Source organism: Metopolophium dirhodum, chromosome 3 (genome assembly GCF_019925205.1).
Source record: "Metopolophium dirhodum isolate CAU chromosome 3, ASM1992520v1, whole genome shotgun sequence".
Classification (NCBI taxonomy): Eukaryota; Metazoa; Arthropoda; class Insecta; order Hemiptera; family Aphididae; genus Metopolophium; species Metopolophium dirhodum.
In genome coordinates, this window is record NC_083562.1 from 22764991 (window position 1) to 22790232 (window position 25242).

The 25242-nt window shown below is 32.6% G+C and overlaps 1 protein-coding gene across 1 annotated transcript in view; it reads right to left on the reverse strand.

Annotated features, from left to right (window-relative positions):
- The window catches only part of LOC132940526 (death-associated protein kinase related-like), a 61751-nt gene that overhangs the window by 11810 nt on the left and 24699 nt on the right, over positions 1-25242 (reverse strand). The gene's annotated exons all lie outside the window — the stretch shown is intronic.

Consider the following 25242-nt stretch of genomic DNA (forward strand, 5'->3'; position numbering starts at 1 on the left):
TTTAAAACAATGACGATTGCTGGAGAGAACGCGCGCGAATTTAAATTGGACGTTTCGATTACAAACCTCGGACGCGCCTAGCAGGGTCGCTTGGTATATTATTTATGCAGCCTACACCTCACAAACGTCTACAATAATATTATGATATCCATTATTATACGAGTCCGTACGACGTTCGAAGATTTTCCTATCAATTCAGACATCCGATTGCGTATATAATGTGTACTTGTATATAGATCACCGTGGAGACGCTATTTTACGACGTTAATTAGGCACATACGACATACACTGCTGCAGATAAGACGGCGCAATGATTCAAAACGGGAAAACTCGTATACAAAGAAACGCCACACACGCGCGAGTCTCTCCGATTTCCTCGGACGTGCGTGTACTACCGGTTATATATATACACTAACTGTTTTGTCGCCATCCTACTCGTCCCGCAGTCTTTCGAAACGTACACACATCTCGTGTAATACGGTGGTAGAGACCATATAATAATAAAAAATAAATAAAAAAATCGGAATTTGCGAAATTTCTCGCGACGAGTGCGGCAAAACGGCCGCGACATTGCGACACGTATCGCCGCGCCGATGGCGCCAATCAAGGCCGCTTTACGCACATCCTACTATACTTATATATATATATATCTTTATATATGTAAGTAGACGCATGTGATACAATAAGTAATTTAATATATATAGGAACAGGATATGAGTACGCACGACGACGACGATAAAAGTTGGCCACTCCGTCACATATATATGCCGCTTTTGGAAGAACGCCAAGCACAAAGTTTACGCCGAAACGTAACGCGTGTAAAATATATTATATACAATTATTGTACCCTGCTATAGGGTTTAAAAGTTTGTCACAAATAAACTGCAGTAATGTTAAATGTACCATATTTTTTTAAATCGGATAGATTTAACAATGATGTACAACCCGAAGTGGTAGTTAGGTTAGAGGAGGAAGAGTTAACAGTAACTACAAATATTTATCTGCAACGCAGACATAATATTGGTATGTCACTGTCCACGGTTTAGTCCCTTTTCCCGAAAAAATCTCGGATACAAGTCCTCCGCAGGTTGTACAATCGCCTGCAGAGACTATATCGTTGTGGCATAGTATGTATATAATAATATTAGTATACGTCATAATGAATAATAATATATAATATACATACGAATACACTGTGATAACCTCCACCGTCTGTCTAGCAGACTTAGTTTGTACACTATTTCGTTATCACGAATCGTGATTTTTATTTTTTTTCGCACGACATTGAAACGGTATATCGACGAACGATTCTCAGGAAAATTCCTATTGCTTATATGTATAGGAGGTACGTGTCATCATACTATATACATACCTATGCGGTGTGGCGTATACGAAGACACGTTATATTGTCAGCGATATAAAGTTGAAATATGGACTTTTTCTCACGTCGGAGTATATAGGTAATATAGGTACTAACTACTCGTCGTCGTTTCGTCACGCGTTAACCCCGTTTTACCAGCGGAACGAAAACTTCAATTTATATATATATATATATACACATAGTAATGTTATGTATCATTTTGCCTACGACACAAACGCGGCTGCACATGGAAAACGAGCATAATACATTATATATAATATGTATGTACGCATACGTATATTATAATAATAATATGAAATCACTTATCCACACTGCAGACACGAAGCGCAATGGCCAGCGATATTAAACATAATATAGGATCGACGAGATGAGAGGAAATCTCTGGGCGATTTATAACCTGCGCGGTGTCGGAACAAACGCGCTTCAGAGTCGTAAAACGGTCGAATGCGACAAATTTATTTTTCACCTCATCGCGTGTCAAGGTTGAATTTGTTTTTAAGTACACCGCCATGGCCGTCGTATAGACGTATTCGCGTGCATCGCCATTATTATATATCTATAAAATTATGACATATAGGTAAACGACACTTTATAACTGCAAATACAAGTGAAAATGCACATGAGAGAAACTAAACTACGAAACTATAACACTTTATGACCCAGGTTTAGGAAAAAATAAAAATTCTCCTCATTTATCGACGCAGTATACTTATGCGTACATTGATGCACCTACACAGGCTATTTTATTTAACTCGCCGAACACATATTCATTTTGGATTTTATTTTAAAGTATAATGTACTGCATGTTTGAATAACTGTTGTAATATGCGTTGACGACCGAATGGTATCCCTGCAGTGGTTACTTATTATTATATATATTATATACATAATACTTTATACATATGTAACAATAGCTGGGCCAAGTGCGCATAGAAAAAAAACGTTTTTGCTCTTTGGTCGAAAGTTGACTTGCATACATAGGTTTCGACTTTCTATTCAACCCGCGAGCATATATTATTATATTATACATTATTATGTTATAAACACCTCGAAGAACCGAACCGACCGTGTCGCAGATTGATATCGCCCCCTATTATAAGACAATAAAATAATATATGTTAACGTGTATATTATATATATATATATATATATGTATGTTATTAGGCAGAAATGTAGAATCTACGGCGGGCGTATATATTATAGGTACATATTATAGGCACTTCAGTTATTCAAACAAGTATCATTGCCGAGGAAATAAAATAATTACCATATACTTTACCATATACCTTTATATACATACAGTATATACACTCACAAATCAAAAGTGTTTTTTTTTAACACCGTATATGTTATTATAAAAGGTATGTGATGGAAACAATCGCTAACGAAAATACGTCTTGATTGCATATACGAACTCACATATTTTATATATATATATTACCTACAGCATAATAACTGCGTCCGTGTACCTCGATGAAGATCGGCTGCACAAAACATATTTATGATGACCGAATAATAATAATAACATGTACCTGCCAAACTTCTATAGAACACACATAATATTATATACGCGTACGTATATATTATATAGAAAACGGTTTATTGTGCAACGTTACATTGTCGCCGGATTTTCAACAGCACATATACACTTTCACTGGTTCATAACAACGCTATGTTGATAACAATATACAAATGTGTGTTGATTATCACGTATAGATACACACAAAGTTTAGGTGAGATATAATAATATAATGTGGGGAGTGTGAAGTGTGTACCACATAATATTTTATGTTATTTTAACAGCAAGTCGAAATTATTTATGGGTCCACATACTGTACAAACACAGACGTTTGTGAAGCGACTGAAAAAAAATGTAATTTCATCGCTGCAATTGTCAACGCGACATGTATTAACGACTCTGTCCGACTAAAATATTTTCGACTTAAAATCCTATTATTAATATATTTCGTTTTGGAAATAATAAAAAACATCCATTTCATCCCAAACACACCGAGTAGAAACGATGCAGTTAATTATGATGACCAATGGGCGTATAAACACAGCGTTAAACCGTATAATATATTATGAAAAGTAATTTTTGAACACATACTATTTATTAGAATGTAACGGGCATGATCATAATGCGTGTAGGTATAGGTACGGTTTACGTAATCGGTACGATTCATGATTAAATTTTTTTAACAATATAAAATCATGATTGGTTTTACGCGGTTCTCTGCGCATAGGTATACATATATTTTTCATAATCAATTATGCAGAAAACGAAGACATAATATAAACTAAGAAAAAAACTATTTTGATGTGTTAAAACTATTGTGTAAGTACATAATATATTTTATAATAATATTATACAGCGTGTCCTAACTAATCATCGATCTAACTGCAGACGACTTAATCGATCGTTCCGATAACCACACTACGTCGCCCCTGTCTACTATAAAAATATAACCGGGTTAACTACAATCGAAAACTTTGACGGACAAGTTACAGCGCGCGCATGTCCGCCTGTGCGACGCGGAATTAGGTCTCGTCCGTATGGTCTTTATCGCGACGTGTATACTTTCTAGACGAGAATGTCTCGACGCGGCCGATAACGAATAGAGAACGACATGACGTATGGCTGCGATCGATATGTAGGTATTATAATATTTTACTTACTTGATAAAAACAACAGGCGAAAGACGGTTTGGACAATCGAAAGCTATTACCCGCGGCCCGAGGGTCGTCCACAGAAAATTGGAGCTGGAGAGAGAAGGATCTTCGACATCTAACCAGTGGTTATTTACGCACGTACATCATTGGCAAGCCCGATTTAAAAGTTGGAAAAATATACCAAATTATAGTTTATATATTTTTTTAAAGTACCTACTTATAATACTGCAGGGAACGTTTTTGAATATTATACTTTACAATATTTTATCAACTAAATATAAGTAAAATATTTTAAATGCATAGGTATCTTAAAATAAATTCTTATATTTATTCAACACTATTGAACTATTTAAAAACAAATTCATATTGTACCGCATATTATAATACATTTTCTATAGTTTATATAAGCACTTCATGTTTATACTTTAAGTAACATTTTATAATATCTCATTTTAAATACAATGATAGTAACGCGATGATTTATGTAACTATATCTGTATAGAGATCTAGTAATTCAGTCTGGATATAGCATCATATATATATAGAATATAGTTATCACATGTAATATTTTTATCGCCCGGGAAGACTTTTGTTTTTGCGCGGCCTGTTTTCGGATATCCTATATACATCATATCACGGGTGTATCGTCTACGGTAATACCTACATATGCTGGCTCACAGACCGCGAGTTCGTGACGATAATCGTTAAAAAACGACCTTCCCCGGCCTCGCGTACTATGTGTCTATGTACTATATAATATATATATATATATATATATCTATAATATATTATTGTCATTGCTGCTGCAGTGACCCTCCCTTTCCACAGTCTTATACCTATAGTAAACAGGAATACGCGCGACGGCAAAACGGTATATGTTAGCGCGCGTCCTGCATACGCAACTAGGCGATGAGGTCATTCAGCGTTTAGGTCCGTCCGAGAGGGAAAGAAAACGATTTATTATTATTATTATCATAATAATATATTATATACACACACGGCAGTTGACCGCGTTTTGTCGGGCAAATTGAGTCGTCCGACGACGACGGTCACGTGGTATTATTTTACGCGTACTACTATTCATAATACTGCTACTATATATAATATTATCGGCATTGTCCTTGCCCGGACGCTGAAAACTTATTTGTGTTCTATTTTTCTTCACTCTACCTGTAGCACTGATGGTAAATGGTAATACAATAATTCTATCATTAAACGCGACCGCCGACGCCAATCATTCCGTCCGATTGTGCAAACACACTGACGTCGTTGTAGTACATTTCGTTTTTGTCTTTTGTTGTTATTATTATTTTAATCGCGATCGCCCACTCCTCCACGACAGGAAATAAGGCGGGGCGCAGGTTGTCACAGGGGCGCGAGTTGGAAGTAGTTGTTGGAGTCCGGAGACTTAAACGCACTCGACCGCAGCGGATTAGTGAAAAAAAACAACACGGGGTAAATTGGCAGCTCTTGAACCATACGTTATGACTAGTAGGGCGAGGACGGGAACTCAATTTACGCGCTAAATATTATATTACATCGAAGTCACACTCAAAGTCGAGCGATTATGTTAAATCTTTTACAGTGATTGTAGGTAATTAATAATTCAACTAAAGTTTTAGGTACCTATATATTATAATATATATATTCAAGACTGCGTTAATTATATATAAATATATATATATATATGTGCCAATTAGTTTTAGAAAATGTGTAAAACATTGAAAAGCTATTTATTACAATACTGTTTTATAAAAATGTGTTATTTAAGCAACAAGCCCATAAATTGAGTTACTGAGAATGTATTAATTAATATTCGTTCGATTTCAGTAAGTTATTTGCATGGTTTTGAAATTTTGAAATTGCGTTTTTAATTAGTGTCAAATAGGTACATTAAATACATAATAAATAGTTGACAAAAATACGCACCTGTCCTACAACAAATTAAATTTTAAAGCGGCATCAGGTAACAACGAGCATATACCAAATTCAATGACGATTTCGTTATAGAATATGTATAAGTCTAGATTAAATTGAAAATGTATACATGTATTATTATACGTAGAACACTCACACATTTTCAGTTTATATAAGTTAGTTATACCAGAAGAAAACGTCATCTTACATTATGATAGTATTCGAAAACACGAGAATTACCCACACGGAGAGGTTGATGCTACAATGGGAATTGTACAAAATGAGATTATTACTTCTTGACTAGATATTATAAGCCACTAAGACCATTTCGAGGCCGATAATTATTTTAATTCCATATCGAACACCGCAGAACACATACAGAAGGTATTGATTTTTATTTGGATGTGTAGATAATTTCCTATTTAGGGGAAATACAACAGTAGATACATATTACCTAATTAAACCTATATATATATATATATATCATTAATATATGAATCTAATGTTAAAAAAATTAAGTTATTAAATAATTCAGCACATAGTCTTGGCCTGTTGGGTACGTTTTCATATAACAGCACTATACAACTACTACTTATACAGTCTTAAAATAATTCGTTATTATTTAATTATTTCAACTTTATTTCACAAATACCGAATATTACTCTAGAGCATACGAGTCAAACGATTATAATTACATAATATATAGATATATCATTAGAATTTTTAATTGTGCAAAAAGATATAATGATTGCTTTAAATACACACGACTTGACGATAACGGGAAGCGGCAATAGCAAAGACCAAACGCGGTTTAACAAGTTTAACAATAATTATTTGAGTGTACATATAATACATAATATCATACAATATGCGAGACGTAAGGCATTAAACATAATATTATATACGATATACCTAATAATTGGTTACGGTTATAGTTTTTCGCGCGTGGACAAAGCGGACAACGGGCAGAAACTACTGCAGTCTTCGCGAATGGCCAGTGAGTATAAATGAAAAAAAAACATTGTCTTCCAATATTTTACATCACTGTTGGAGTGAAAATTTGTGCATTTGTATACATATACGATATACCATATAGGCACACACACACATATTATATGCATATATATATTAATTATTATACATACATATTTATTTGTGCTTATGCAAAAAATGCGTTCGATTCCATGATTGTCAAATCGAATTCACATGTATATAATACCCATACATAGTACATATAGATACTACATGATATTATATATAATATATACTCACGTACTTTGCATTGTGCGAGTGTGTATTATACTGTACGAAAAATACGCATACGCGTTTAGGGAGGAGGGAGAGAGAGATATGACAGTTATTGTTCAATCATTCTGCACACACACATGACGACTATAGTTTGAACACGCAGATCGCATATATATATATATATGTATTTAAGAAAGAGACTTGCACGTCCGAAAGGACATCGGACCGTCTGTTGTCGGGTCAAGGACATTATACACCGCTGCTGCCGTTGCCGATGCGGTTTCCAATGGTCGCACATCGCCGACGTCGCCACCAGGACGTTGACTTTACCCCCTGTTCCGCAACTACCACCACAGCCACCGCCGTCACACTTAAACTTAAGATACCGTCCCTCCCTCTATCACCACCCGCCATTATTATTATTACAACGATTCTCGATCGCAAACAATAATAATAACATATTTTATTATAGGAACTATACACAGTCCAACACGGCTCGTAATACAATCATATAATATAATACATTATTAATTTATTAATAATACAACTAGTGATCTAGGTACTATAAGTAAGGACTATCAAAACAAAGTTGAAATATAGTTATTATAATATTGATTTGTTTTCAGGTTCGCGGTTCACGAGGTGTAACGTCTAACCAAAGTACAAAAACATTTTTCGGGTCTTAGCCCCCGTGGGCTAGTAAAGTATGAGTAAGTTGGGTATAAATGTATAATACTTTATAGTACCTACCTACTACATACATACATACATACATACGTCATGTGACAAACACAAGGATTAGATTTCGGCTGTGCGCGCGTGCCTTACAGTATAATTGAAATTAGTTGCGCGCGCCGCCGTGGGACACAGTGAGGAGATGCGCTGCGGTCCGGAAACGGCAGCTGCGCGCATCCGCTAAATTCTCGGTCGCTGACATTACCCGCGCACACTACAATACTATGCGTAAGCATCACTTTACCATGATAATATTATAACATAATACAAGACATTCCCCCACCGCATCGTAGTCATCTCACTGCGTTCGGGCTATAATTAATGTTTTAATTGTCAGGCATAATTAATACGTATTTTGTCTCGGAGGTTTCGCCAAAAATAGTACATTTTTGATATCCGAATGTTTGTATCGATCGTTAAAACATCACCAATTCGTTGAGTAAAGGTGTATAGTCAAATTTTAACTTGTGTGAGAGAGTTTTTCGGAGTGAAGATAGTACAAATAACATTTAATAATATCGATTTTTATTTTGTATAATATTATAAAATATATATCATAATAATTTGTAATATTAAATAATATCTAATTGAAAACTGTTCGTTTACACCTACACATATTTTGAAAGTATTTTTTAAACAAGTATCATTAATTTTATTTTGGTTTATCTTAGTTCGTTGATCCTATTTTAATAATCGTAAACGAAAAGTTCAGCATTTACGTGTGAAGGTGTCAAGATATAGTACGCGCAGCAGGATTATTAAATTCCAATTACGCTGTACATATATCTTATATCTACTGGTATTTTAATATAAATACGTATTATATAATATTATATTCATTGATCCCTCCCCAAATGACCAATAAGGTATACTAAAAAATAGGTGTGAGCCGTGAAATGGTCTCTTAGTGAAAAGTGGGTCACGTCTAATATGAAAAGTTTGGGAACCACTGATCACAGATTTATATTATTTATTGCATTTATTATAAGAGATTGTAAATACAAATCGTGAACAAAATTGTTTAAATAATTTATGGTTTTCCATACAATGTATAAAAGGTATAATATAAATATAATATATTGATACTTGTATTAGATATAACCTATTATAGTAGGTTGGGAATAAAATATCAGTCTACATTTTTGCGACCCAAATGATGAATTATTGTATTTTTTTTTTAAAATAAATTATGTTTTCTTGTATATTGCATAAATAGGTGTGTTTCTTGTCACTTGAATATAATAATATTGGATGCAACAATTAAATTACAGTAATTATTTAAACGTAAAAAAAATGGTGTGACATCACAAAACGTGATGCACTCGTTTTGTTCGTTCTCGACAAATGTCATAACAAACGTATTGAAAGACAAATGCAGTTTGTCTAATAAATAATATATGCATACAATATGTCCAGTGTGCGTATCTACATAACCCGTATATTCGCCGCTGTTTAGCATAATGGATAACAACGACAATTATTACATTATCTTTCAGTAATCATATTTTATTGCATAGGTATTACGTATTACCATATTATAAAAAAGCGCATCATCATAGAACCATATATTGTTGTTTTATTTCATTCCTTGCAACAAAGTTTTTTTTATCGAGATCTCGATCACATACACACACTGTAAAACTCAAACACAAGGACATGGGATCATTTTCCACCATCACAATGCTGCAATTTTATATGTTTAAAATCTACAATTTATTTAACAAACCAATTACGTAACGTAGATTTTACGTGAAAGTACGTGTTAAAAATATTAATAAAAATAATCCTGAAAAAACATTTAAAAACTTGGCCGTTGGAAGAAATTCTGCAGACTAAAATGTACTTATATGTATATTATACGCAACAAACCAAGACAAATCGAAGTCTAATGAAGATGTGACTCTAGCAGGGAATTCTATTCTATTGTTCAATAAATACATATGAACTGTATATTATATAAATATAGTTATTCCACAACCCTAGAAATGTAAGAACAATGTATCTTTTACCCATAGGTAAGATTAAAACATTATATACAACATACAGGCACAACGTTTGATAAGTTATTTTTTATGGCTATAGGTATATTCATAAAGGTTGAATATAACAACTATCATTTAACGAACATCCAAAATATTATTATTTGATTGATAATCACGAGCACATGCTCGATCGTCCGATATACAAATACACGCGATTGGGTGCGTTTTACATAATATTATAATATACTAATTTAATTGTGGTTTGTTACACATTATACGTAATATATATAATATAAACTATTATCATTGACACAATACAGGTACAATCTTCAAGTCAGTGGACTTTTATATGAATCTAAGAATTCATATAGAATTTCACGCAGATAAATAACTGAAAACAAAACCGAATATTTAATTGACGTAATGCGTGCAATGTTTTTTGTCAACCGCATAATATAGTATGTACAGAAAGAGACTATAGGAATGGTAGAGGTTTCTCTCCATAACGATCGTCGCATAGGACAATACAGGGTATTAAGCCCCGAAACGAACGTTACCCTTTTTTTTAATAATCGTCATGTTATCTCGCGTCAAAACCCATGGCAGACGGTGGCGATAAGAAATAACCCTCCAACGCGCGCGGCCGTTGCACTGTCGTATAATATAATACAATAGTACATTAAGAATGACATTTCCAGCGACAAGAGATGACTGTGGCGTCAAACCAGTTGGCGTGGGCGACAGTGCAACAAAACACACACATACATACACACGAGGTGCATATAATATACGTGTTTAATAATGAATAATTAATAGCACATACAATCGTCGTCCGTGTTCGCAATGGGTATATTTTTTTTATTTTTTTTTTATACAAGTAATATAATATATTTCTTCCCTTCACCTGGTGTTATCGTAAAACACGAACGGCCGCCGAGACCCACAACTCACGCGCGCACAGAGGTGTTATTAATAGATCCGGGGCACAAATGGACCACGGAGAGGAACGGAGAAAAACAACGAGAGACTATAATATAAAATTATAATGTCACGGCCGTACGACAAACGGCCGAAGGTATTATAATAATACTACTACTACTACTACTACAACTACTACTAATAATAATGTATATATAAGAGAATAAACCTGTTTCAGCGCAGGGTATTGACGCCGGGCAGAAGGAAAAACGATAACTTTCCCGCAGGAGGCAAAAATATTAATGATACGTGCGGCTTCGCCGCGATTACGTTATCATCCCCGACGGATATTTGGACAAATATTATTATTTTTTTTTTATGGAAGTCAAAATTTCTTGCATACCTATACTTTAGGGCTTACCTACACAGTCCTCGTAAGGACATGACTAAATACACTTTAGTCATGGTACCTAAATAGGATATGATAGGCGTGTGTAGTAATCAAGATTCAAATACCCAACACAACGACGAATGGCCGCCTTACAATTTCCTGAGGGAAACTACCGAAGCTGCAGCAATGGGACGTAAAGGTACATGATATTACCTAATAATATAAGGAGACGACGTCCAAGACAAACCCGTCTATAGCGGCGTGCACTAGAATTTCAATTGCCGATTAAACGCCAATACGATTACATACCAATTACGTCTATACGGTTATACGTAAAAACCTTTCCGAAAACTTGGAATCCGTTACGAACACCACCCGCACCTTCAGGACTGCTACCTATTCGATTCTTACCACTTCGTCAGTCCCACGGCAGACCCTTAAAAACTATCTATAACCAAAAAATATGGACTGTATCATGGATATGTATTATATACATATACGTATAACACATGTATATGGTATCCACGAAGGAAATTGTGCGCTATCTCCAGTTTCGAGAGGGCAACGTTTGAACTTCATTGTTAGGTATCATAAATTACTTACTAAGTTACACGGAGACCGTGTTATGGACTAAATAACTCGTGGTCGAGAAATAACTATATTATACGTATCATATGCTATAAAAGTGTAAGCAATAATGAAGATTATTTTATAAAAATACGTACAGACGGTGCGCAGCTGGAGTCACGAATGACGAATGACACAATAAAGCACGCGTAAATGACCAATGTTGTGCAAAGACATTATCTAAGGATACATACGACCGAATATGTAGTATTGCTTTCGGTGCACATATGTGTTGCACTAATGTTTTTTAAAATAATTTAAAGCATATAAACAGCGTACAGATGGAGTTGTACAGTCAAGTTATAGAATAATTAAAAAATTATATTTTCCATTCAATTATTTACACACATATACCAATATGTTATGTATACAAATACTTAAAAATCATACATTTGCTACACACAATCGAAATAGGTCAATAAATATTTTGTTTGCGCGTTATGAATGTTATGATTATAAGCATAATAAATAATAATATATTATACCTATTTCTTTAAACAAAGAATATCTGAAAAAAATATAGACGCAGAGAGAAATTGTGGGCGTTTTGCATTGATTACCAAAACAAAGTAAACGGATAAATGGTCGACCACTAGCCATTTCAATACTGTATATATTAATTTCTGCACTCTGCGACCAGTGTAAACACTGACCCCACGGAAAAAAACTCGGACAACTTCATTGATATAACACACGAGTTTATACTTTCTAATTATTTTTATGGATAGGTATATTATTATTACTATTATTATTATAAACGTACTTGTAATTTTTAACGCGTAACGTATAAATTATTTCTGTACATTAACGAAAAACGTTGATTTAAAAACAATAAAACTATAAAGGTAAGTACTACGTAATATGATAAAGAAACGGAATTAAATTAAACAGTTATAAAATTATACTCGGTAATAAAACGAAAAAAATCGCTAATTGAATCGATGTTGAACACAACAACAATTATTATTATATTACAAAGGGAAAAGATAATAATATTAAAAACATTAAATATTTTAAGTGTTGTTGTACACACGTATACACTATACATTATACACGTATATGGTATATAACTTACGGCCGGATATTATTGACTGTCGTATGCATTTTATTTTCAAAAAAAAAATATCAATTTTAAAAAACACAGTTTTGTGAATTGCATCAACAACAATAGAGCATATATTGTGTATATATATAATATAAAATAATGATATTGTTGACTAGGCAAGGTCGTCCCAGCCGTGTATGTGATCCAACGTTTTCGCAATGTCGTCTGGCTAACCGTATAAGGTGTCAGCAGCAACATCAGCAGCAGCAACCGGGAATTACGACCGGTTGACCGATACGCAAAAAAATAAATAATCATCATGTTAGTAATATTATAATAATATGATCGACAACGATATCATAGTATACGCGTAATATTATAATAGAGGTGTTGTTGTATTTGTTGGCACACGCCGTTTTTGTTTATCGTTCTTCATTTGAATAATAATAATAATAATAATAATAATTTAGCGATTTAATTTATTTATAAATACTGGTCGTTATGGGTGCATGCCGTAATGCATATTATAACATTATAATATTATTTAAGTATTCACTTATATTTTCGGCGAGTGTAAAACAGACGGCCTGCTGCTGGTTCCACATCTGTGGACTCACACCTGCGACAGATGGGCTGGTTGCTGAAAGACGGCTACATCCTGTGGCGTTTGCGGTGTTTTGACTTAACGGTTTTTGAAAATTAATTCAACGAATATACACCAATCCAGTTATATTATATTAGAATATTATATTCTGATGATTGACTATCCGTTTTAATGAACACTCCACTATATAATTACGATTTCTTTTAGTGATTTTACATTTTAACAACATATTTTGTCATACGATTCATTATGTGCCTACGCAATTATAATGTGATACCTACTAATTTACTACCTATGTTGCCATATTGGAATTATGATTTATTTAGTATCAATGTATAGATAGGTAATTACAATTAAGATTATTCAAACATCTTATGTAAGTTAAATCATTTCTAAAATATATCAGTCGTTAAGATTATCATGATTAAGATCTGAATAACAAAAAAGAAAAATGAATTATTGTCACAAACCAGCGACCCGTACGAGAATTGACGCAGGTGTGTTAACGAAGACGATGACATATTATAAAAAATAGTATGGTCGATTTTCGCGTGGGACCTGCCCACGAATATAGTGGAATGTCAAATTTCAAATAGTTTTGTTGGTTATTAATATTTATGATACAAAAACGTGGACGTCCAAACATTTTTAAGACAGTGATACATATATACACAACATAAAATTGGACAAAAACCATAACAAATCTCGAGAAAAGACTTTTTTATTTTTAAAGGTCTATACAACCGAGACTATTAAAATTAGGTAATTCATACAAAACTGATAAAAAAAAAAAAAAATGAGATATTATGTCCACTTGATTTATTATTAATATAATTGTAATAGGTACCTAATTCAATTCCTTATGAATGTTTACGAGACAATATTTACTGTATTTGAAGAATTGTTCTTAAGAAATACGGACGAGCGCAGATTATACAATAAAACAATCATGGTTGTCATTAACTTCTCGAATGGTTTTTAACGGTATTTTAAAGGCATAAGATGACAAGAACGTTTCACAGCCATCCAAAACCAATATTTAACATGACCCACATGTGTATAGTGCAGTAAACCGATAAGTACAGCGTTTTTTTATTATTATTTTGAGGCCGAACGCTCGTGTAACCTTTAGACTATATTATATTATTATATCTAAATGAAAACGATTGATAATACAATTGGAACAAACTGTTAAGTATAGTATTGTTATTTTTTTTTTCATATAATCTTCACAGCTGCATTATTATCAGGTCTGTTTTCCGTTTTGAAACAACCGTACCGATAGTGCAGTGATTCACACCACACAAATAATTGTATTCCCTTTACCTCGGAGAGGGTTACAGATGAATACTGAATGTATATCATAAACATAGTAAAAGTTCCTTTTAATACATTTTCTTCCGGTACCTATGTTAATTTTCTGCTAGCTTCCTTTTATCGAGCTTATAAAAGTTTAGGCGTTTCGAACAAAACTTCAAAATTACTTTTTGAACTTTTTGTTGCAGCTGTCACTATTGCAAGTAACATATTACAGCATCGTGATTTTATACACAGTTATCTATACACAAAATTGTAAAGTAATAGTAAGACATTAATTAAAATTATTATCTGAAAGCTCGAATGTAATATGTTTCAAACATTTAAATATCATAGAGTTTACACTAATCAATTTTTAACATTTATTAGGCTCTCTGCAGATTGACACGAGGACATGATATCTAAGAATTTAATATTCAATTGTGGTAGGTACATGAAGAAGATAATCGTGAGATTTTTCCACACTATTTGCCGGAATATATATGTTTCTGACTACGGTTCCATTCTAAACTAACTGTTTAGGAAAAACTGTTACACACGTCTTCCATGCCAATAACAAAGTTGCTTGATGTTGGTTATTAGACGCGATAACCCATTGAGGTACTCCATCACATGAACGCATATAATAATATATATATGCACTCACGGCTGGCCACATCTCGGCTGCTGTTTCCGATTTCTCCGCAGTTCAGTGACTTTCTTTCCCCTTCCCATCTGTCACCCTATTTCTAGATGAGCAAATCTGGTTTTTGCTGAAGGTCATAACATTTTATCGGATCACTAGGACACGGTACGAATACAATAAAAAAAATCTACAATAATATTCGAGAAAAGAATGACTGCAGTACCTATTACACAGTTGTAGGTATAACGAGTACAAATAAGAATTTGCTGCCAATGATAGTTAATTCCAATTTTAGATCTGAGTATAAACTTGCACAAGCAATATAAAGTGTTGAATATAAAAGTACCTACTATAAAGTAGAAAAAAAAAACATTGCATTATAATTTGTGAATACAATTAGTCTTAGGAAACAAAAATGCAATTTATAAAACGTCCTAGTTGAGAAACGTTATTTATTTCATTTCAAACTTATTTGGAGCTGGGTATTAAATTGCAATAGTAATAATTATGTGACATGAATATATTTATTCAATAAATGCAAACTACGTGGGATAAAATAAAATGTATATGTTGCATTATAAAATAAAATTTGTTTAGAAGTAACACAATTGTAGCCGCAAATTTATTTTATCATTTATGATAATAAATATACTCTACCTACATGTGATTAATTGTTTAATATAATTTACTGTATAATGATACCATTAAGTTATAAAACTGTAGTACAAATTACAAGTAATGTTTGAATAATGAATATCCCTTCATAAAAAATAACATATTGTGACCATTATATTTAAACATTGGTAAGGAATGTAGTTCGGAACCATTTTGAACATTGATACTAAAATGTATCCAATAAATAAATCCAAGATGAGATTAGAATTTAATATATTTTTCCTAATTTAAACCAATAACTAATTATCTTATTAATATTTATGCAAAAAGTTAATGTTTTATTTCTGGCGACGGCAAAAATTTAGTAAAATGGTATAAATATTTATATCACTTCTTAACGATAATTATTTAGGCATACTCATACATATTGTACCAACATAATGGTGTAAACGAGGTTGTCATCATAACCCTTACAACAAATGCAGAAGAATCGTAAACACGATATTACCTAATAATATTAGAATACTACGTCTTTGAGTTTTATGTTAAAAATTTAATATATTTCGTAATAAGAACATTCATGCGTTATGCATTATTATACCACAATAATACTATTCACTAGTCCGAATTGATTGATTTCGTGTAGGCTCAGTAGTGCAGTAATAAATACGCACATTACATCATCCGAGGTCGGTATCGTGACCCGTCATCGTTTTGGAGAAACGTCGCTCATCTCTTTAGCTCTACATATAATAAATCATAGTAAGAGTTTGTGATCTACTGATCTGTTTTTAAGCTAAAAAAAAATCACCACGATTATATAAAAATAACATTTCGTTTAAATGTAATTTAACTTTGCGGCGTAGTTATGCAACGATAATAAAGTAACGCATGAACCGTGCTTTATAATGTATAAGCATGTACGCGAAACATTAAATAAATAAAAGAAGACCTTCGACCCCTGGGCCGATGCAAGCTGCAAACTTCGTCATAATACTTATACATTATATACCAATGTCAAATGAAAATGCATTTAGGTATAATTGCCTTGACAACAAAAACACAAACAAAATGTACCTTGTATACTTATTTAAGCGATAGGCCATACAGGCAATCCGCGGTATGTTCATATAAAATAGTATACGGTAATATAAGGGTTACGTAATCCCGGTATATGTATACAGTTTGTGTGTAAAATATGTCTAATGTATACATAATATCACTCGCGTAACCCAGTAATGATGATTTATCTCTAAAGTGCGGTTTTCTGCTAAAGTGTTATACATTACACATGTATAGTGTATACATGTGTGTAAATGCGGTCATTGCAACATCACCTCCAATATAGCTCGAACACTTAAAATGATCACCGCACTTCGGACTTGGTAACTGGTAAGCAACTGCGGGTTTTATACACGAAATTTAAGAACTTATAGTATTGAAACTTATTTTAAAATTATGAAAGAATAAATTGTAATCCTTAATATACCTATATAATAGGCCTAAAATTAAAACACAAGAATAATTGTATAACGAATGATGACAATATGTCTTTTTATATACCTATTATAGATGTGCAGAATCAACCATTCAGTTTTCAACTCTTTTCAACTAAAAAACAAATCGAAAACTACATTAAAAATCAAAACGTATAATTCGAGTTATGATTAGGATTATCGTGTATATTATACTTATTATACGTATAATAAAAATATCGAACGACTTATTTCTTCGTTTTATCTACCTGTATATTAAAACGTATATACACGATATTATAATATTATATTGTGTAGTAAGAGTCTTATATTATTTTTCTATCTTATTAAACTTAACGATACGAGTGTTGGAGTACATCAAAGGAGAAAATGCCGAATCACGATTTTAGCACACATATATTATATTTAACTAGCTGATCGAGTCAAGGTCTAATTCCGAGCAATGAAGATTTCGTCACTGTTTTCTAAAGCATTAAACGATTAACTGACAGTTCGACGACAAGGAAACAGTACATTGGAAGATATTATATACACGGCGCATGCACATAATATAATGTATCGAGCGAAAGACAATAGCGTACAAATAACAGAAAATTATTAGATAATATAGATTGCATCATGTATACAGTCCGTAATATAGCCATATATACAAGTTCACGTGTGCACGAGTAATGAAAGACCTACCATATAGTCTTAATAAACTGTAGGATAAGAATAAGATCTTCTATAATATAGTTTCAGTATATATTCACATATACTAGGTCAAAATTTGCTTTAGCACGTACATCTGATATAGTATTAGATTTTTAAATTTTAAATTCTCAATAGAAACAACACGTTATTATATCGTGACTTTACCGGTACCCACGATCAGGACGAAAATCTATAGATTTATTAACATATTATACAGGACGAATACGGAATAACACGCATACAATTAGGACGGCAGCTGAGATTCAACTATATAGACAGAACGCGAAAGAAGACACGACAAATACAATGGCAATTTAGCTGCACTTGTCTAAAAAACTGTTAAATATAGGCACCTACTTAAGGTAATTAAAAATAAAAATAAGTTTTTCAATTACGAAATGTGTATAATATAATATATACATATAGTATTCTGTATTGTTACTTAAATCAAGTTATTTTATATACCCACACATAGTAATTTTTTCTCACGGATAGGTTTCAATTACAGTTTAATTATTCAGTTATGTCGATGTCACTGTAGTTGAACACTTGTACATACATGTTCATATATGCATGTACAAGTAGAAAAGGCTGAAGCGTATACATGGGGAATACACATATTGTGTACTTATGCATTACTTATATTATTATCACTATTCATCGAATTAACGATGACAATGGTATAGTAGGTATATAGATTGGATAATCAGAAGTTTCACAACAAAATTATACTGCACGCACAATGAAACATAACTAAGTGTTTGAGTAAGTTTAAAATGGTATGAAAAAAAACTAAACGTGCGTAATAATGTACCTAATATAATATTAGAAAAACTACAAATATTATAATTTATTCTTCGGCAACAATATTATAATTGTCCATATAATAATTATATTATGTACGCGGAAAACGTCGGGTATCACTCCAACTGGGAAATGAGTGTTTATTAGGTACCTATTCTGTTATAATAACAGAACGTTTTCTGATAATCTCTTGTCCATTTGACCAAAAAATTCGACTATCCAAATTGGTCGAGTGCGTGCAAAGATTTACAGGTTTATCAACTTTGGGTGCGACAGCGTTCACGCCCAGAACCAACGGATAGGACTCTGGATAAGACTATAATACAAGGCATATAATATCTATGTAAAATCATCATATACAACTATAAACGGGATCCGGAAATGGGCTGTCGATCGGGATGGCTGCAGAAACACTATATTTTATATTATACACTACAATGGGCCGTTTATACCGTTAGCGGCATTGCAGATTAGGGCCGCACGATAGAATATTATTACAACCGCCGCCGGAAGCCAATCTGCAGCTAGTGCTTCTCCTTCACTGAGCGGGCAAACGGGACCCGAAATTATTATCAATGTTTCCCATAAAGTGGCACACACTACCGTGCATAATATAGGTAGGCATACAAATCCGGACACGAGCGCAACGCGGTCAAACGACAGCGCGATAGATCTCCACTGCGCAGCTTCACTGCGGTAGCTCTCCCCTACTCTGACAAGTCGTCGGCGTCACCGGTGTTATTATATTGTTTTTCGTTATCCGACTTATATTCTCGTTGCTTGTTCGATAAACAAGTAACAACCCACTATAAATATATTATGTTAAGTTATTTTGTTTGAGCACAAATTTCGAAGGAAAATGTTTATTCAAATATTATAATGTAATTTATCCAAACAGTCATGATACAACTACGATGCCATAGATATGGATACCGCATTCGAATAAATATATAGTGTCGAGACTAAACTCTTTTATATTATTACTTGCTGTTCATTCAATTTTAAAACGATTGCTCTATTGCAAGTACAGCTCTCCGTCGATATATTATCTCATCCACGAAATTTAATCACGACGATTGTCAGATTTAGCATAATTTATTACTCAATTGTGTAAAACTATAGCGATAAAACGAAACATATGACGTATGTTAATTTGTTTAGTCTTAAGAAGACGTGGTACCCGAATGTGTTGTCTCCGTCTTACAAGTGCGTAACATAGCAAATTTTACGCTTGCTCAGCAGATCACTTTTAGCTCCATTAGCTTATAAAATTAGAGTGAATTTACCTCTTATAAATATTTAAAGTTAGATTATTATCTAGGCAATGTCATAAGCTTTTTATTATATTTTTATTTTAAAGCGAGTTATAAGTATTTTTAGATGTGCAAACAATTTACAATTTTAAAATACTCATAACTCGCTTTAAAATTCAAATATAATAAATTGCCATTGCCATTAGGTGATAATCTTCCCTTTAAATTTTATAAGAGGTGAATTCACTCTAATTTTATACCAATGGAGATGAAAGTGATTTGCTGAGCGTAATTTTTTTTATGTTACGCACTTGTAAGACGGAGACAACACATGCCGGACCACGTCCTTTTAAACGCCAGGTACTTATTCTTATAATACTATTACAAAATATTATCCTAAATCGTTAGTGAAACACATTTTTAAGTAATTTAAAAGACATTCGAAGTGTGTAATATATAGATGACGTCAAAATTAGATCGATAAATAGTTTTCAAAACAGTTACGCGCATTAATAGTTGACGATATCTATTTATCGTCAGATTTGTAACGGTTGAATTTCCGTACAAATTATAATCTAATGTGAATTGTTTTTGGCAAGAGGTGACTATACTCTTTTTTGACAAAGAGGCATGTTTATTATGGATATCAGGAAGGTCGTTAAATGTATGGGTAGCATATACGTATGATAAAATGATATATTATTTGTAACATTTTACAAGTGTCAACGACCGTGTAAACGTTATCTTACTTTGTTTGCTGTTCCAGGTGTTTACCTTTTATACAGGATTATAATATTAGAATGTATAATATGATTGTACTCACTCTCTGAAGTCGTACACTATAGTAATTATAAGTTTACTTATAAAACTTAATATATAGCTGACATATGAACAATTTTAATTACCTGTAACAAACAAAACAATACATATATATTAGAACGCAGATGCATATAAAACATGGAATATTTTTAAATAATGCATATAGGTATACGATAGGTACACAGTAGTACAGTACACACAAATTAGGACACGTGTGACTCCCCTTTGGAGCGATTAGTAACGGCTGCTATTGCATAGGAAATACAAGAATGTATGAATAAGTGGGAGGAGATTATATATAATATATTACTTATAGTGTCTAAAAACGATTATGTAGAGAATTCTAGAACGCATACGTCATACGTGACACTCGGAAGTAATTCATGCGACAAACACGAGAGGATATAAGGTTCTAATATAGATTATAGGTAGTTTCTTATTCAAGATAAATCAATGATGGAGCGCTGTCTACTTTAATTTTTAGTTGTTAACAATAATTGTTAACGTAACGATGAAGATCTTACTAACTAGATTAAAGTCAAGAAACTCAGTTCATCAAAATTTAGTTACAATAATTTAATAACTATCCATAACATACAATTGTATTTTTAGTGGAAAATGTTTTATTAACAATTTAATTTGTCTATAACTTATTCAACGTAAAATATTGTACTGCTATAAGGAGAAAAGAGTTTAAAATATTTTAATATGGTTATAAAGTGCTTAACTTCATGCTTTAATATGATTTATTTTTCGATTAAAACATCTTATTTTTTACCAGTAAAACCATGATCCTATATAAATTATATATATATAAGTACATGTAGGTACTTGTAAGGCAACAACTAATTTTAGATGGTCATTGTAATTGAAAGCAAACAATAAAAATTTTTTTACTCGCAATTAAACTAGATAATATCTTATAAGGTATTTTATAAGGTATAATATTGTTCTTATGATGTATTATATAATTTAGTTTTTTATTTCAGTTAACTATAGTAGACATCGATTTTTTGACTTATTTTTGTTTTATTTTTAATTTTCAAAAGTTGTATGGACGGGTATTATGATATGTGTATTGGTATTTTACACAAGTGGGTGACGTACCGCCCGGGGTCGAAAAGAAATACGGTAGTCACGATGTATTGCCGTCCTGCAGCAGTAGAACGAGATAATGTTTGCAGCAGCCCTCTCCGCATATATACGTATATTATATTATTATAGTGCATACACGAAGTACGTGAATAGCAAAAATCTGGGTCGGCTCGCCGGGAAGCCGTTTCGAAATTAATTGCTCCAACGCAATTATTATAATATGTACATATACACAATATATAGGTACCAATAAAAAATATAATACATTGGAAAAATACAAATTTATGAGTATCGATTACATGCCGCCGACCTGTTATTAATACATAAGAGAACAATAAGTAGGAGAGAAAATGTTAATCTGTGCTCTTAGGTTGAATATATATAATATATATGTAGGGGTATCGAAGGGTTTTCGTGTGTTGTAGTTCGTCAACATTTATTAACACAGTATTTTACAGATTGTCGCAAATTATATACATTTTGTTGATTTTCCATAAATTTAAGCTTCGTTCAGCCCCTTCCATTTTTGTAGTCACATTACTATGGATTCGATCGCGGTGTCAGAATTCAATGACGTTAATATATTCCGTTGGCTTCAAGATAATCTTATATACGTCACATGACATATATCTATAGTATTTTTCCGAACAGAAATATCCAGGGGATTCAAGCCTTAAAAGTTTGGCAGAACGTACAAACACAAGAGTTCACACGTCAGTTTTATACTAATACTCATACTCAATACATGACAGATTCAATATTACTTAGAACAAGTGGCGTTCTCAGGAATTTTCATTTGGGGGGGGGAGGGTTGTGGATAATGTTTAGGAATATTTAAGGAAGCTATCGGCGCACAAAAAACCGGCTGCGTAAAAAAACGGACACCCTCCCTCCCGTGAGTACGCCAACAGTTTTTTTTTTAATATTTAGAAAAATAATGGGCATTAAACTAAAACAAGTAAATTAAGTTATATAATCTACATCACGAATTAATCATACACTAACATTAAAATAATATTACATTCGACGTGCATGATTTCACAAATTAAACAAAACTAACGAAAACTCTAATATTAAAAAACTTAACTTATTTATCAAGGAAATGTATATGTATGTGTGTGTATGTGTGTGTGTGCGTATGAACATTTTCAATCAGAATTTAAAATATTAACTAATAATGAATTATTTTAGGTTAATAAGCAGATATTAAAGTAGTTTTCTAGTGAGATTGTTTCATTAATTTTTTTTGCTTGTAATTTCTCGTCTTCGTGGTTATAATATCCGTGAGAAACGCCGACGATTTATGGTCCAACTAGTCGATGCATTATTATAATCACGCAAAACTACATATATATATTCTCCGTGGATCCTATACCTGTGAGTCGGCTGTTGTCAAATGAGGAAAGAAAAAATAAGTGTACAATGCTATAGCTGCAGCTTAACCGGACACATATAGCTAAGGGCAATAGTTCAGGGCCGGCGTAGCATTCATCTCAATTTTGCGGGTCACGGGTATATTGACGCGTCTGCAGGGAATGCAGAAAATTAAAAGCAATAAAAAATGCATTAGAATTTTTTTAATGAGAGTATTCATTTTCAAGCAGAAAACAAAACCTTGGATTATAATAAATACCGTTGATCGAGGTGAACACACTTCGTAAAACATTATAATATATAATATTATACATTTCTCGTTGGGGTTTCTTACGAATACACATACAATATTATACATTATACACAATTCAACATAAAGTAAATTTAACATAAGTTGCTATATATTCTTTAAGTACCTACATAATGTGACCTGCAGTAATAATTTATTTACATTACTCGCAAATTAAGAAGAAATGCAAATTAAAGATTCTAAATTGAAAAATTTAAATATTTAACCAAAAATAGTCTCAGATTGTGTATTACTTTTCAATTTACTATTGTCTATTACAATCTTGAATCAAATAAAGTTGTGAATTATTATACTAACTCAGTTATGTTATAATGTTCGCGAAGCCGATTTATTGATAGAAATAATTTAGAACTTTTTTCTTAAGAATAGTGATTTAACTGAGTTTTTTAATAGGGGGACTTGTAAAAAATGCGTAAAGGTACCTCTATAAGTTTAATTTGTATATTTATTATATTATATTTAAGGTATAAATAAAACCTTGAGGATAAGTACAAGTTTATAATATATGAATCATATTTAAACACATAATCACATATTACATATGTATGCACTAATGCATAAATATGTAGCGTAAATTAAATCCTCCAGAGTTAGGTTGAAATAATAAAGGAAAAAAAAATAAATTAAAACGTTTGTATTTGGAGTAGGATTTGCGTGAAATAACTCTCAATTTCCTGCTAAAAATTATACACATTATACTATTATTATTATATTAAGACTCTTGAGATGTTCATTTTAAAAAAAAAGAAACGATATACCTTAATCATATAATAATAATAGTAAAAAAAAACGTGAAAAAAACGCTTTAATGCTTGGAGCGCATATGAATTCGTTATGCGATAGAACCACCTTGGCAAGGTCGTTGCCGCTGAGTAATCATTATACGGCCATGTTATTAGGGTACCACCAAAATACTATGAGCCGCACATATAGTGATATTATTATGCCGTCATACATAACTATCCGCCGGGGCTGTTGGCGAACACACAAAAGAATTATGGATTCCAGCAGGCGTCTCCCGTGAGGCATTCGTTGTACCTGTATTTGTAATGCAGTATACCTATATATACGTAGATACCACAGGTCCACGGGTATTGTATACTACACAGACACACGTCGGGTGTCGAATTAACGAGGAATCGTTGACTTTTCTAGCTGTCCTCCGAACTTGACAGTGTATGATATTAACTCAGACGAAGTTTAAAAAAAAAATAGATTAACCTTACCTCGAAATGCGCTAAAAATATGTGGGACTTGATTATATAGGTGTAGTGAATACTAAATACATATACACGAGTATACCTGCCTATAAAGTGACAC